Source organism: Callithrix jacchus, chromosome 14 (genome assembly GCF_049354715.1).
Source record: "Callithrix jacchus isolate 240 chromosome 14, calJac240_pri, whole genome shotgun sequence".
Lineage (NCBI taxonomy): Eukaryota > Metazoa > Chordata > Mammalia > Primates > Cebidae > Callithrix > Callithrix jacchus.
In genome coordinates this window covers 92,173,610-92,185,795 of record NC_133515.1, presented here as the reverse complement: position 1 = coordinate 92,185,795, position 12,186 = coordinate 92,173,610, and the positions used below count along the sequence as shown (strand labels likewise).

The following is a 12,186-nucleotide window of genomic DNA, read 5'->3' as shown; positions in this document are numbered from 1 at the left end:
CATCCAGAGCACAGTGGGGAAGAAAAAAAGAGGTGCTGCCAGGCAGCCGAGAACCCAAGCTAGAGGTCTCCCTGTCCGTCCAGAGACATCAGCAACCGCAGGAAAGAAACCTCAGCTTCTTGTTCCTACAGTTTAAACATTAGTGAGTTTAGTTCTCAACCCATGGCATACTAAGAACAGTGCATTGGAACAGGGAGAGGGACAGCCACCACAGGTGACAAAGGCTCTGAAAGCACAGTAGGTGGGGCTGTCCATGCCTGAACCAACAATCCAAGGTTTTCCAAGAGGCTTGGAAGATTTTAGAGGAAGAGGTCTGACTCAAATGCAGCAAAGCAGGCAATCCAGTGTGGCAAAACTCCACAACGAGCTTGTGTTTCTGCTTAGAGGAGAGGCAGAGGAGAGCAGGAATGGAAGGCAAGGTTTGGAAGGCAGGCCAAGCTGATACTGGGTGATTTGAACAGAGAGACCATCTGACAAGGTGTTGTGTGCAGAATTTGTGTGTGGAAGCCTGTGCAGCATGAATACAGTAGCAATGGAAGATCCAGGTGATATGGGGAGCTTCTGGGAGAAGGGAGGCATGAGCATCCCGTAGCATCCAGGAGCACCCTGGCTTCTGAGTGAGGATACCATCAACGGACAAGACCTCACCTGGCCTGGGGATTCCATGGCTGTCAGGCAACTCAGAATGGCAGAGACGGGAGGAAGCTGAGACATCAAAATCCACTTCCAGTTTTCATAGTTTGCTCTGAGACCTGGCTGGCAGTGGTGGCTGTGGTAGTGGCAGGTCCAAACTATGACAACAGGTGAGCGGGACAGCTGCGGCTGGCTCCCAGACCCTGCCTCTCAAGCCAGGAATCTCCCCTGCACTGGGCTGCCTCTCACTCCCTCCCCACCCCCATCCTGTGAGGTGAACAGCCACTGCCCTGGCCCTGCGTGGGGGTCAACAAGATTTCTTATGATGCTAAGCTCACCTGGGGAGCTGGCCTCAACCATGTAGCTTTGACTGAAGAGGGCAGTGGGACGCCTGCCGGTCTGGGGAGTTGGGAAGCTTCGTTAATCATGCTTTCAGAGCACTTTGTGATGCACAGATGAAAGACGTCTGAGGAGAGCAAAGTACAGCCATTACAATCTCCATCTTCCTAATTGAGGAAAATGAGGTTATTTCCAAGTCCTCTGTGATGCGATGGGAAATGTGCTTGATAGGCCCTCACTTACAGCTTCTCCCCCCACCACGGCTGCTCAGAGCTGAGGTAGCCAGAGCACTGTGTGTGCAGAGCACCCAGGTTAGAGCCCTGCCACCCAGATGATGCCCCAGCTGTGCTGTGTCACTCCTGATGCATCTGCCCCAAGACAGGCAGCCTCAACAAAACATCAAAGTTGGGCACCGTCACGTGGCATGGAAGTCCTCCTCCTCTGCACTGAGTAATTGGAACAAAACGACCCAGGTAGTCTTGCTGTAACATCAAAGCTGCATATAATAACCTCACAGATGAGTTTAAGAGTGAATACATTCACAGCCACAGCTCAAGTTTGAAGTATGCTGCAATGTTTCTCAGCTTCAGTACAAGGAAAAAAAATCGCCAGCCATTGCTTCCTCTATTGACCCTTCCGGGCTGCGGTGGAAGGTGCGGGTTTATCATCTTTATGTAAGAACAGTCTAAGAACAATAATGAGGATGAGAACAACCAAGAAGAGGACTGGAGCGGGGCAGGAGAGAAATCCCAAAGTAACATATATGTTCATGCAAACCCCAGGCGACCCATGGGCTCTGTGAGGCACAGAGTGACACTGACCAAAACACCTGCTAGGGTTCCACCATCAAGGTCAGTGGTGGGGGGCTGGTCACCCACTGTTGCCTCCAATGAATGGCTCCCTTTATTTAAGTTAGAAGACTAAAGGTGAGTATGTATTTATGAACAATAGAGCTACCAAAGAGAGAAATTCAGAACTGGTTGACGAGACAGTAGGTTGGTGTGAAAGTATTGTGGGTTTTGCTAAAGTCAAAGAAATTACTTTTGCACCAACCTAATATAAATGTCCCTTCACTGTGCGGCAGCTGAGGTCCCAGGACCTTCCAGAAGCAAGTCACAGGCTCTTGTTTCTAGGAGGGACCTCAGAGGTCACAGAAAAGGGGACCCAAGGACAGGATTGTGACCTGCATTCTGGCCAGGAAGTATCTCTAACATAGCATCCTTTGGAACCCATCTAAAGGCAAAGATTCGGGACATGTCATTTCTCGGTGCAACGCCACACAGCAGCTGCTATACTCCCGACCTGAGCACATCTCGTGAGGTCCACATCTCTTGTCCTCATAGCCTAATGAAACTCCCTGGGTCTTCTGTTTCTAGATGATCTTAACTCCCTGGCCCCAAGATCTAGACATGCTGTGTGTTCAGTAGATACATTCTACCCTTTCATATAGCCACCATGCTGTCAGATTGCATGCCAGGTTAATGCACTATCTGTTCAACCCACTTTACAGCTGAGAAAACAAGAGAATAAGGATATAACCTCTCTCTTCAGTAGGAGAACATGTAGGAGGCACATTATTACTATAACAGCTGATATGTGCATCCTCTTCAAATATCAAGGGGTCTGTAGATGTCACCCTCACACTAACTCTGTGAAGCAGCATTCACCCTGAAACCATGTTGCAGGGCTACACCCACGCCTGTTCCTAAAACCCACACTCTTCCCCATTCACCTATGACCCAATGGCATCATTGGCCCTCATTATGAGCCAAATTGCGTTCCCCAAAAAGATGTTGGAGTTCTAACCCCCAGTACCTGCGAAAGGACCTAATTTGGAAATAGAGTCTGTTCAGATGATCAAGTCATTGGGGTGAACCTCTAATCCATTATGACCAGCATCTTTACAAAAGAGGAGAATTCAGACACAGAGGTTCACATGCACCTGGGAGAACGCCACCTGCAGCTGAAGTCAGAGATGCAGGGCAGTTGCATCTACAAGCCAAGGAACACCAAAGACCACCAGGAAATCACCGGAAGCCAGGGGTTGGGGGAGGCCTGGAACAGATTCCTCCTTGGAGCCCTCAGAGAGAGCCAAGCAACCACGGACACCTTGATCTCAGACTCCTGGATCCAGAACCAAGACCATACATTTCTTCTGGGTTTTTCTGTTTTTGTTTTTAGTGCCACCACTCAGTTTGTGGTATTTTGTTAGGGTAGCCCTAGAAAAGTGAGAAATCGCCTTCTACTCACTCCAACTATTTTGTCCTCATTGCTCATACTGAGGCAGCAGGCTTACCCCTAGACCTCCAGCCCACCTCTCCAGCTGGCCTGCCTTGCACTGAATAGGGTAAGGGTGGGTCAGTTTCTGCAGAGGCTTGCAGATGCTCTTTTATTCCAGATCCTGCCCACCCTACACACACACACACACACACACACATATATACACACAAACACACACCACTCCCCTAGAATGGAGTGGCAGGGGCCAATGGGACCAGAGGGCCTGGGCCAACATTGGCACATTGGGTAGAAGTTGGAAAGTCAGGGGGATCCTTGCTTGTTTTCTGTTTTTATTTGTGTTTTCGTTTTTAAGACAGGGTCTCGCTCTCTCACCTAGACTGGAGTGCAGTGGCACAATCACGGCTCACTGCAGCCTTGACCACTGAGATTCAAGCAATCCTCCCACCTCAGCATCCCCAGTAGCTGAGACTACAGGCACATACCACCACACCCAGCTAATTTTTGTATTGTTTGTACAGGCAGGGTTTCATCATGTTGCCCAGGGTGGTCTTGAAATCCTGGGCTCGAGTGAACCTCTCACTCCGGCCTCCCAAAGTGCTGAGACTAAGGTACAAGCTGCCATGCCCGGCCCCCCTTGTTACCTGAGGCTTCCCCCCACCAAATCAGTACCTCCCTTTGTCTCTGGGGTCAGCAGCCAGGCTCCTGAGCCACCACATTTTTCCATCATATAACCCACATGTCACTGTGGAGAGTCCTTTCTTGTCCCATATCTACTTCACCAAGAGGATAAATTCCTCTAGGCTGCGAGGGCTGGGCATCTCTCCCCGCCACCTCCCAGCAAGGAGCTTTTGAGTGCTTGCTATTAGGTGACCCTGGAAGGCACAGACCTCCTTGTCCCTGTGTTCCCCAGGGAGCCCAACAGAGCATTTCCTGATGTACTCTCCTCCCCTGGGAACTTTCACTACTTCACATCCCACTGATGTCACAGAAATTCACTGCAGCTTTGCCTGGTCCTCACGCCGAAACTTGGAGGCTGTGTGGGAGGGCCTACCTCTCTCACTGTTGCCCTCTACTCCAGTTTGGGCATCTTCACTAAGCAAAACAGAGGTCCTGTGACATCCTTAGAGCTTCAAATGAGGCCAAGGCTGCCAGTTCACTAGATAAAGAAGCGATCAAGACAGGAATGGGACAGTCTGCACAGGCACAAGCTCATAATCCACCCGTCCTTCTCTGCTAACTGGGCGGCCCCCATGCCTTGAACTCTTCTGCTCCCATCCAAGGATTCCCCTGACATCCTCTGCAGGTCCTCAGGGCCTCAGAGATGGGGAGGAGGCTGGCAAGTTCAAACAATGAGAAAAAAAGCATTCCCTTGGATGCAAACAATCGGGCTGAAGAACTTCTACAAAAGCCCTCGCCATATCATGATTCTGACCTAGACATTCAGTCTCAGAGTGTTTCTTTTCACTTAAATGTTGTGCTTTATTGTGACTAGCAAAGCCTTGTTGATTTAACTTTGTGCATTGTCGTTTCCTATAAAGGGATGATTTTTTAAAAGCTTGTCAGTTAAGTATAATTACAACCAGTATAAACCAGAGTTACTTTTCTTCCTACAAATACATATCTGATTTTAAAATGTGCTTAATAGAAATTCCCATATAGCCCACTTCTCTTCCAGGAAGTGAGGCCTGATGTTTGATTTACTTTGTTTTCTGTCAGTACCTGGCCCCTGCACATGGGACCTCGCCACTCACAAACACACAGGAATTAAGTGAATTAAATGCAGGGGTGGATGACGAAAAAAGCTTCTCCAAAAAATCGAGTATTTGGAGATTTAGCAATATCTCCAGGGCACTCTGAGCCTCTCTAGGTTACCTCTGAAATGCACAGGATTTACAAGGGATTAAGAGAAACTTGAAAATCTCTAAAAATGTAAGAAAACAATTAATGACTTAAAAATAGGACTCTTAACAAAAAAAGGAAAATAGGACTCCTTAAGGTAGATCAGGAATATGGTCACATAGCAAAAGACAGTGGAAGAGACAAGAATACTTTAAGGGACCTTTGGGTCCAGGATGACATCATCTACATCTCATCTTTTCCCTCTTTCATTATTAAAACAAGGCAACTGCTTCTTCCCCATCGGCCTCTTGCCCCTTGATTTCTAGTCCGTGGCTTCCATCCCATCTATGTCAGCTTAGTGTCCATCAACTCAGTGATGTGTGTCTCTGGCAGCTTTTCAGTAGCTCCCTGCCTTAACTGTCATAGCACTGTAGAGATGGAAGGCAGGGAGTTCAGTGGAGCAGGATCAGAACTGAGTCATAACACCCAGAGAAGCAAAGCTCCCAGATCTATTATGTGGCATTGCCTACATCACCCCCAGTGCAGTCAGGCTTTAGGTACCACTGCTTTATCCCACTCCCCATAATATACACCACTCTGTACCCCACGTGCTCACTTCTACAAAGAAGACCTTTTCCCTTCCCCAGCCACAAAACATCCTCGTCCTGTAAGGTTCAGCTCAAGCCTCTAACTGTCTGCGGATCCAACTTCCTTCCAGTCCTCAGGGAGCAATCCTTCCTCTAAGTGCCTGCACCGGGTATGCAGCAGACTGTTCCCAAAGCACTTGGACTTGGGTGAAAATTGATATTTTCATGTGGACATACTTTATCCTCACAACTCAAGTGTAGCTTCCTGGAAGTCAATGTGCTGAGCACATAACATTGAGTCTTTACTGATGTGAAGGACTGTGGTCAGTCAGTCTCTATCAGGAATACAGCAGGGGGAACTGAAATAGGGTGCACGTGGATGAAATATAAAAAAGCAGTTCTGTGCATTACTAGTTGTACTACTTAGGCTTCCTCATACTTTTCCAGCATTTTGGCAGATATTCCAACATACTCCTAATGACTATATAATGCCAGTATCCAGAGAAGCACTGCAGAAATGATGCCAGCCTCTGTACTAAGCTGTTTACCTGGTACTAGGAATACACAAGTAGCCCAGACCTCACTCCCACTAACGCATTGTGGCTGACCTTCATCAGGTACCTGTAAAGCAGTAAGGCAGGCCCGTCTCATGTACTCTTTCTCAATCTCGCTTCTCCCAAAGTTGTCCTGGGTCTTACGCCTTCCCTCCCTGAAGCTACAGGACTACCACCCATCTGTATCACAGGCTGTCAGCCCTTGCTATTTCAGCCCCACCCCTGGAGATAGCTTCAACCAGTCCAGGTTTGGCCCAGACACTAGTGTTTTTTAAAAGCTCCCACTTGTTTCTAAAGTGCATCCAGACAGAAGAATTGCTGCACTGTACACCGCCACCACCACCGCAGTCAGGGCAGGGGAGGCGAGAGTGGCCACACGCCCCTCCCTCTCTGCCCCTTCTTTTTGTCCTACAAAGGCTGGAATTATGGATAGTCTACAAAAGGACTGTTTGCAACTCCAAGGAATGATAACAGAGAGGTAATAACATGTAAATGAGACACAAATCATTGTACAAAACTTCAAGAGCACTGAAGCTCCTCATAGGAGCTATTCTCACAACCACACCCCAGTTCCTAGCATTGCTTCCCAGAGCTGAGGTCAGCTAACCCGTTCTTCTGGAAGAGAGTCCCTCTTCTGTTCTTCCATTTCTGACTTGCCATATGCTTTATCCCTGGAGATAGGTCTCAGCATTTCATCCAAGCCTTCTGTTCAACAACAATCCTTGACACTCCACTCTTTCCATGATCCGACTTATTCAGTCTGAAATAACCTCACTGGTGCCTTGAATCAGCCCAGAGCTTCCTGTGATCACTTCACTTTATAAAGTCCTTCATTTGGACTCTCTTTCCTGGGAGACACTTGGGCCAAATCTACAAGTACTCTTCCCTGACCACCATGAGGATCCTTTGTACATCATCACACAAAACAGCCAGGGGGCTTCTCTCCTGCTTCCAGACCACGTCAAGGGGTCTACCAATGCATCGGAAATGACTTGCCGAACAAGTCACCTGCCCTTGAGGGTCACCCCTTTGCACCCAGAAATCCTGACAACTGTGGTTTGTCAATCTTGGCTGCACATTAGAATCACTTGAGGAGCTTTGAAAAAATATCCAGGTCTGAACCATGAGCTGGTCAATTAGATGAGAAGCCCTGGAGAAGGAGCTCAGGAATGGTTGAGAATCACACTTGCAGATGCTTTGAAAGTAAAATGGTTTTCTTACCTTGCAACAGAAATTCATACGCAGGACATCTTCCCTCCTGTTCTCCATGAACAGAATGGGGGACGACATGAGGTTTACTTTTTGACCCTCATGTATTGAGCAAACATCTAGAGGCAGAGTAGATGTGATGTATTTACATCCCAGTTATACAAACAGGATTAGGATGCAGTCCTGCCATAGGCTGAATTGCCTGTCTCCAAAATTCATATGTTGAAGTTCTAACCTCAAGTACCTCATAATGGGACTGTGTTTGGAGAAGGGCCTTTAAAAAGGTGATTAAGGTTAAATGATGTCATTGCAGTGAGCCCTAATCCTTATAAGAATCAGGTGTCCTTATAAGAAGAGGCGATGAGGACAGACACACAAAAAGTGAGGACCATGTCTTTACACAGCAGTAAGATGGCCATCTATAAGCCAAGAAGAGAGATCTCAGAAGAAACCCATCCTGAAACACCTTGATCTTGGACTTCAGTCTCCCAGAATTGTGAGAACATACATTTCCATTCTTTAAGCCACCCATTCCGTGGTATTTCATTTTGGAAGCCCTAGCCAACCACTACAAGCTCCTATCTTCAAGGAGCTGGCAGCAAGAGTTTAAGGCCGCAAGAAGACTGACAATGAATGAATGCCAAGACTCAAGCCTAGCTCCCAACTCCAGGAGGTGGCACAGTCTCCTTTCCAGAGCTAAGAGCACAGAAGGATCTCTTTCTGTCAGGAACACTTTAGATGGAGTCTCACTAGAGGCAAAAAAAAGAACGAACCATGTTTCTGAGTCCCCGAGTCACCTACATCCCCAGGGGCCTAAGAACGCTAACTCTGTCCCCAGAAGGTCTTCCCATTCCCTCAGAGGCCCTGGCTGTTCCTGGACCTTGATGTGATGGAGGGGCTGCGTTCTCCACCCACTGGCCGCCCCTCTCACTCTACAGAGTCTGTTTCCCATTCAGACTGTATTCAGAAGCTCCCTGTGTGGGGTGTGACATGCTTGAGTTCTCTCAGTGGAGCAGCTTTATCCCAGAGCCTGAAACTGTGACAAAGAGGACACCTTCACCTGTGAATTAGCTTGATTTTTCCAGCTGCCACTGTGAACTTCTCCATCAGAAGGCCCAGCCTCTGTACAAACCACATCTCTGAAAGCTGGAACATTCTCCAGCTAATAGCAGGCTTTTTTTTTTTTTCCTTTCCCTTTTTCTTTTTTTTTTTAACTGTGAAATGTCCTCTTTTAGTGGGCAACTTGAAAAATGCCCTTCCAAAGAACTGAGTTGTCAGTATAAACGTCTAAATGGACCTTTATTAGAACCATAAAAAAAGGCTGCTTAATATGTAATTGGCCCATTCTTCATGCTTAAATACACTGTTAAAATCATGCCAATAGCTAACTTCGAAACCCATGGTAAAAGCTAAATGTTTTATCTACAGGCTCCATTTTATAGCCTGGTAAGATGAGATCACATCAATCTTTGTGTCTTTCAAAAGCTGATAGATAGAAATTTGCCAGATACCTTCACACCATTCACTTTTTTCTTTCCAGATTTACTGAAATTAGCTAGTGGAAAAGTCACTCTAATAAGATCATCCCATAAAAGCTTGCTCCAAGCAACTTGGAGAGATGAACCCAAGTCCCCCTTACCCCAGTGTGGCTCTGCTTCCATTCTTTCTTAATCCTAATGTTCATAGTACTGTTTATTATCAACCAGTTTATAGATCTCTAGTTAATATTTGCTCAGGGCTTATGTTGATTTCTCAATACATGCAATTTTCTGGTTTCATCTTTATCTTCAAGGATTAGATTGGATCGAGCTGCCTTGTAGTAATTTAGTTTTTATCTTATGCCTTACAGTTTTATGTTCTTGTAATAGCACTTGCTTTTCCTTTTTTATTTAATTAAATATATCTTATTTCACAACTACAGCATTTTTTTTAGTTTATTTATTTAACAGCTGGCAGGGTGCTGGTGTTTTGTAGAGGGAACCACGCTGGGTATTTTTAGACATTCAGAAGTTAGGGAATGCTCCAGCTGAGAAGCGGGAAGAAAAATCTGAACTTGAGAGATGAATGCTCAGAGATTAAACTTGGATTGCTTTGGTTGCATGATGGAGCTCCATAGATTAAGTCCTTAAAACAAAAACAGAAACAAAAACAAACAACAACCAAAAGCAGTGCATTTAAAAGTATGTTCAAGAAAGAAGCTGCAAGACTTGGTCTTTGGTCTTCTGAAGAACAGCTGGCTCTTCCCATTGGCTCAGCCAGTACAGAAATACCACGTGTTGCTAATGCCATTGGAGCATGCACACACATTCCCCACAGAAGACTCTAGACCTGCAAGGCTTTCCAGCCATCTCTGAGCTCAGCTCCATTCAACAACCCTGTGCACACAAGATTTGGTTCAATAGAAGTTGTATGCGGGAGTAGGGCAGCCTCTGGCTAAAGGATGATCTCATCATTTGTTCTAATAAAGACGGAAATGCCAGTGATGGGACTCAATACCAACGCTGGCTCCGCAGCCCTTCCTTCACCATGCTGACCTCACTAGGCTCCTTCCAGGCTGCAAACAACAGCAGCAGCATCACCAAACCTTGCAGCTAGGGGGAGTCAAGTGAGGCAGCTAGGTGGTAAAATTTAATGAGGAGCTCATATTCAGAGGCAAGTAAAGTTTGCACGACGCTGGCAGTGGATGTCCCCCTCAATTTTATACACTAGACACCCTGCTCCACTCACCCCAGTGCTAGCCCTATGGTACCTTCCTGGAAACACTCCCTCTGCAGGGCACTACTGCACCAAAAAGACCCAGCTAGAATGCAGCCCCTACTCTAGGTTTCTTGCACCTGCACCTGGGATCATTTGGAACCATCAGCCAGACAATGTCCCTCCATCCTGACCAGGATCCCTCTGCTCCATGCCCTTTCTTATGAGAAGCACTACCGTGTTTCCAATGTTATCAGTGGGAAAAACCTTGGAAGACTACTATTTCCCACTCATCTATTGGACCATCAAATGTTACTGATACTGACCCTTCTTCTGTGGTATCTCCCCTTCTTTCTAGAGTCACAGCTTTAAATCAAGCTGGCATCAACTCCCAGCTGGATTATTGTGCCAATTTCCTAAATGGCTCCATGACTCCAGGCCTACCCACCCCGCGGGCATCCTCTACAGAAATGGTTTGCAAAGTGTAGTCCTTGAATCCACAGCAGCGTTACTTGGACACATCATAGTAATGTAAAGTCTCAGGCCGCTTCCCAGAACTACTAAATCAGAAATTCTAGAGGTAGAGTTCAGCACCCATGTTTCAGCCTGCCTTCCAGATAATCCTGACACTCAATAAATTTTAAGAACCGCTGCTCTATTGCATACAATTTAAACCAAAGTCCATGCTACCTTCTAGCTTAAAATTCCTCACTGTCCCCCTTAAGATGATGCTCAAGCTTGCTAACCTAGCTTTCCACATAATTTGCAACATATCCTCATTCTACATCTCTGGTTACATTGCTTACTGCCCCCTGACCCATATCTCAAGCCCAGCCACACTGCTCTCCAGACTGAACCCCAGAGTGGGCAGCTTCCTCCTTAGCTACCTTCTGTTCTCCAGGAATAATATCCATGTGTCCAAGAACTGTATTATTATCCTATTGAAAACACACCCTCAGCAGGGTTGACCATCCTGAGAATGGATTAACCATGCAGAGGCCATAGACAAGGCTGAGAGCAGAAGGAGAATTGCCATGTGCTGAGTGCCTGCCACTGGCTGACCCTGTAGTGGATTAATTTCCCTACAATGTCTCATTGAAATACCTGCAAAAAATTTAAAGACCTGTGAAGGTCTGAAGGAAACAAGGAGGTAAGTATACCCAAGCCCAAAAGCAAATATGAACAGGAAGACTTTTCTGGAATCAAAAATAGAATAGGAACAGGTATAAAAAGACAAAAAGAGCCCACTACCTTTCTTCAGGGCCCCTCTAGAATCCTGGAGCCCAAAACCAGCCCACGGTCCATCCTCTGAAAGCCTTGACGCATTTTCCGCCTTTGCAGACTCTCGCTGAAGCAAGAAAGCCAAAGGTCACTTGTAGTAAGCCCTTGATCCAAAGACTCAGCAGTACTGTTTTTGCTGAGTCAAGACAAACAGAACCAATCACAGAAAGAACATGGGAACATGAGGGCCTGCAAGTGAGCAGAGAGTTCAGTGCTGGGAGCCCAGCTCTCCCAGCCACAGATCTGCCACTCACCAGGTTGGAGACAACACCCAGCCTCAATGCATGGCCAGACTCCAAGGTCTGGACTTCTTTTGTTGAGTTTATGCATAATGAGGTCACCAAATCAACCTCTCTCTAAAGGCCCATCTGACATATGTGAGCATAGCATACTGGCGAGGTAAATCCCCTCTGTTCCCAGGCATGATAAAGTGGCCACCTGAAGTTTCAGTGTCTACGGAGAAACTGCTATTAAACCAATTTGCAAGTCCCAGACCCCACCAGGGACCGCCATCCTTCCCTGCTGGAGTTCAACATCAACTCCTCCTCTTGGGGTGGCATGGGGGGAGGGCTGCTTTTGAACTTTTTCCCTTATAGTCTGAGGTTTTCAAGGGTGTTCTCCCTTTCAGATTTATTTCAGCAAGTTGCTGTTAATTGTGTTTTCAATTAGTTATGTTTAAAACATCTTGAGATTTGGGCAACTGAAATTGCAGTGCATTAATAATTATTAAACAGGGGTTCTAATCCATTATTTATTGAATAAATTTTTAATACTAATGCAGAATCCATTGTCACTGCCACCATGAGTTT

The 12,186-nt window shown here is 46.5% G+C and overlaps 1 long non-coding RNA gene across 1 annotated transcript in view; it reads right to left on the bottom strand.

Moving 5' to 3' along the window:
* Positions 1-864: 864 nt before the first annotated feature.
* The window catches only part of LOC144579384 (uncharacterized), a 33,186-nt gene continuing 21,864 nt past the window's right edge, over positions 865-12,186 (bottom strand). Inside the window, exon 3 of the long non-coding RNA XR_013526813.1 lies at positions 865-1,099. This is a non-coding gene — a long non-coding RNA (uncharacterized LOC144579384). The remainder of the gene's footprint in view (positions 1,100-12,186) is intronic.